The sequence below is a fragment of the Temnothorax americanus genome, unplaced genomic scaffold, assembly GCF_048541705.1.
Source record: "Temnothorax americanus isolate GAGA-0224 unplaced genomic scaffold, ASM4854170v1 Scaffold222, whole genome shotgun sequence".
NCBI lineage: Eukaryota > Metazoa > Arthropoda > Insecta > Hymenoptera > Formicidae > Temnothorax > Temnothorax americanus.
The window spans coordinates 4,006-8,366 of record NW_027509363.1 but is presented as its reverse complement, the minus strand read 5'-3'; the positions used below and the strand labels follow the sequence as shown (position 1 = coordinate 8,366).

Below are 4,361 nucleotides of genomic sequence, written 5' to 3'. Positions count from 1 at the left end.
ATATTATTTTAACGTTTAGAAAAATATTATTTTAACGTTTAATAAACGTTTGTTTTAACATAAAAAAAAATGTTTTTTTAATATTTGGGAAACGTTTACATTAAAAGGATTTTTTAATAATTTTAAAAATTTGTTATAAATGATTTTTTATTACTAAATATTATTTTTTGTACATATTGTACACATGGTATATATAATATATAACAAAATAAACATTTGCAGTTCAAAATAAAATACATATAAGAAAGAAAAAAAATTTAACTTGTATTTTAAGGCATTGACAAGACCGCTGTTTGTATAACGCAATTAAAAATTGAGCAAGGTCCATATATGGTCATAGCAAGATCTTTATGCTGAAATAATGTGTTTCATGTGTGATTTTTAAATATATTTCCTAATTCTTCGAACTGATACGCGGTTACTATCAGTCTCAACACAGCTCTTAAATTGAATCAGAAAAGTAATATCACACATTAAATTGATTGTCAAGGAAGAGTAGGAGGAGTAGGAGGAGGAGGAGGAGGGGGAGAAGGGGAGGGTGGAGAAGGAGGAAGAGGGAAGGAAGGGAGGGAGGAGGAGGAGAAGAAAAAGAAGGAGAGAGAGAAGGAGAAGGAAAAGAGGGAGGGAGGAGGAGAAAGATCCAATTGATTCAATTTAAGAGCTGCGTTGAGACCGAAAGTAACACAACGCGTACACTTCGAAGAATCAGAAAATGTATTTAAAAATCACAAGAAATATTATTTTTGCACTAAGATCTTGCTATGACCGTCTAATGGACCATATGATCAATTTTTATTTGTGCTTAAAAAAAATTCTCCGCAATATTCTTGCATATACCCGGATATGTTAACAATTACTTCCGAAATCTTCCGTAGGTATTTCTACGTCGCACGAATTACACTCGCTTACTTTCATATATCAAGGGCACTCCTTGTTATATCCAAGATTAGTTGTGGGAACCGCACTTGGATATACCTCATGGAGCACAGACGTGAAGACGTGGTAAAATATACCAAAGTAAAAAATGTTTACTTTGGCAACTTGCAACTGTAAAACGCGCCACGAACATACTCATTAACTTATTTTCCAGCATTTTTTCAGAAAAGGATACAAGTCTGTAATTTAGAATATAGGCAATATATAGGTATGACTGCAATAGAGGTAAATATTATAAAATTACCACGTTCTTCAGTCTGCTCACATAACATTGCTAATCAATGTTTCTTTCTCTTCATTTTTTTTTATTTTTTTAAGCCCACTTTTTTCTAAGTTTATATACTTCTCATAAACATCATTCTTTAGAAAGAGTCAAATACAGCACGCAAATTTGTCGATTTTTAATATTAATATTAATGGACGAGTTTTCGTTTACAAGTTTTTGTATGGGTAAAATGTACGAACATCGTACATCGATCACATTTAAAGATCAGTAAGAATTTTTGGTTAGAAATAATTTTTGATTGAAATAGAATAGTTTTTAAAATTTTTATAAAATTAAAAGATTTGAACGCTTGCTTATTAGCAACTTATTAGCTTATTGACTTTTTCGAAAGCTGAATAAAATACATTTCGCAAAATAGACTCCATAAAATGGATCTATCGACGTTTCCAATTACAACGCAGTAAGACAAAGTATTTTCTTCTTAGTCTATGTAATATTGCCAAAAGAATTTTCAAAGAATAGCCGTAAGCAAAACAGGAGAAGCTAATAGAATAAGAGCAGATTTTTCGTACTTTGTAAATGGGAACATTTCGCGGATTAGATTGTTTGGCGAAACAATGGTTATTACACTGAACCCATTTACGTTTGTATATTAAGTAGATAATAAAATGAAAGGGGACCGTAATATTAGACTATGACGCAATCGTATGCGATTCCGATCGATCAAATTAATACACAGTGGGCGACAGATTATTTGATCAACAAGATCGCACATTAGCTTAATTCATTACAGTATCTTTGCATTAACAGTGACACAAAAAAGATCGTGTTACGTTTACCTAAATATTTCTTTTTTCATGTTATATTGACGAGTCATATTTATGGCGTACGCAATCAAGAATGTGTAAATTTTCCAGAATCGTAGAGTTGTATACGCGAAATGAATTACATTTCGTAATACGAGAAGAGAACTTGCAAAGCCCATGATAAGCTAAACTCGCGAGTATGATAGCGCATATACATTTACATTACATTTTATAAAAATGCGAAATCTGTCTCTCGATATTCAGCTGACGATGGCACCCTCTACGAAAATGGAGATTCGCAAAATATCTCGACTCGAAAATATACTTAGAATTTGCGTCAAACTTAAGCCATGTACTCAGTGTTGCTACGAACGAAAATTACGTATATTAGTCGAAGGTTGAAACCAGCGAGCATGAACAACCATTCGTCCAGATCAACATTCTGTACACATCTGGTTCACAATGTTCAATTTGCAATTTCAATTTTCTCTTTTTTCGTGTCAGCAGTTATCTCATTACTGTTTATCTATTATCTATAGTTTCCGTGATAAGCTCACAGTGCCTGATATTACAGCTCTAAATACATTTTAAACCACCTTTTCTCATCACCGTTAATATTTCATTCAAAAAAGATTCCCCTCAAATATGAAATAATCGAGATTCCAAAAACAATAAATTCCAAGGAAAACAGAAAATCAAATTGATAAAATTGATTTTAAAAATTAAAAAAATAAATAAAGTAACATCAATTTGGTCGACATATAATGTTTTTCTGTTCTCCTTGGGATGGTGTATTAAGTTTAAATAATATAAAAAAAATAAAATTGCACATTCAATACATAATATTATAATAGTAAGATAAATGAGTTTTTTAACCTCGGTCGCTATTTTCGTTTGCATCAAATGAGCCGTCAAGCCGTCATCATGGGCACCAGTATTTTCGTTTGCAGATGAGTCGTCTTCATCTTCACCAGATATTTCTGAAATGTCATCTGCAGCTTTTATAGAGCATTTAAGGCAGGATGTTTGTATATTATGGTGCATCTCCACCTGCGAGTAAAAACTCGAGAGCAAAAAGAGAGAGAGAGAGAGAGAGAGAGAGAGAGAGAGAGAGAGAGAGAGAGAGAGAGAGAGACTTTCGAGAGTCTCTCTCTCTTTCTCTCTTTTTGCTCTCGAGAGTTCTTACTCGCAGGTGGACACGCACCATTAGAATGTAAGATAAATTAATATTACTTACTCTTCTTATCTAAATATGTACTGAACGGTCGCGACCGGTCGGCGTGGAACGTGGGTCGGCGAGTCGTCGTTTGATTCCGCTCACCATGTGCATTCGACGGTATATACGTTGCTGTAAGAAATTTAATAGTTATATAGGAAATCTTTGCGGGAGGGCAATAATGATGTGACAATTAAACTTTTAAACTTTAGAACTTTATTATATCACAAACCTACCGGCACACAACAAATGGGAACGAAGAACGAAGTTGCTACACAATCTATATAAACAATACACATCCGCACGCTCCGCCATAAAGTCACCGACTGCTCGAGCTCGACACGCGCAAACACGTCACGTCCACAGAACATTAGCACGTCGCACGTTGTCGCAACTCAAGCGACCAATCAAGCGCGCCGCGAACCGACGTATGTACGCTATTAAGGCTGTTTCAAAAATATTACCCGGGTACAGACGGGTATATATACTTCCTTTTTCTTCTAACTCAGGTGAGTTAGAAAGAGAAGAGAGTATATTATACTCGTGTGCACTCGGGTGACGTTTCCGAAAGCAGCCTAATATTTCCGGAAAAATGAAAACGGTGATTGGTCACCGCTTTGTCACTTTATTGTGTTATCGTGGAGTCCTGTGTACAGTAGGAGCCGTAATTAATGCGGGGTCTACAATCATTCAGCAGAATAACTGCTGAGAGTGCTGAGTTGTCTTATCAACACACACTACGTTGATTTGTTGGTTCTAAAAGTAAGAACCAATCACATTCGATTGCTACTGAGCGGTTTGATAGTTTGATGCAAGTCTCAGAGTCGTAGAAACGGTCGTAAGAAAGAAATTGACCAATTAATATAACAGTTAAAAGCGTCCGACTGTGGTCAATTTCTGTCTTACGACCGCCGTTCCTGCGACTCTGATCAGACTTGCGCATTTCATTTGTAGACTCCGTCTAACTCGCTCAAGCATTCGCAAGAAATTTGCATATAAAGTTTCTCACAAATAATTACACAATTAATCGTACAAATAATAACCGTGTAAAAATTTATTAGCGTATGTTATGACGTATATAATAATAGTATTTTTATTTTTAAGCCATTATTTTAAATAAATAATTAATGTAAAATAAATGTGAAATTAATGTTTTTTAAAATTATTATTGCAAACG

General features: G+C 34.4%; 1 long non-coding RNA gene across 1 annotated transcript; it reads right to left on the bottom strand.

Moving 5' to 3' along the window:
• Positions 1-1,108: 1,108 nt before the first annotated feature.
• LOC143898216 (uncharacterized) lies at positions 1,109-3,593 on the bottom strand. The gene is made up of 3 exons (XR_013257141.1): positions 3,421-3,593; positions 3,206-3,316; positions 1,109-2,948 (listed from the first exon to the last, which is right to left on the bottom strand). It is a non-coding gene; the product is annotated as an uncharacterized LOC143898216 (long non-coding RNA).
• Between the last annotated feature and the right edge of the window lie 768 nt (positions 3,594-4,361).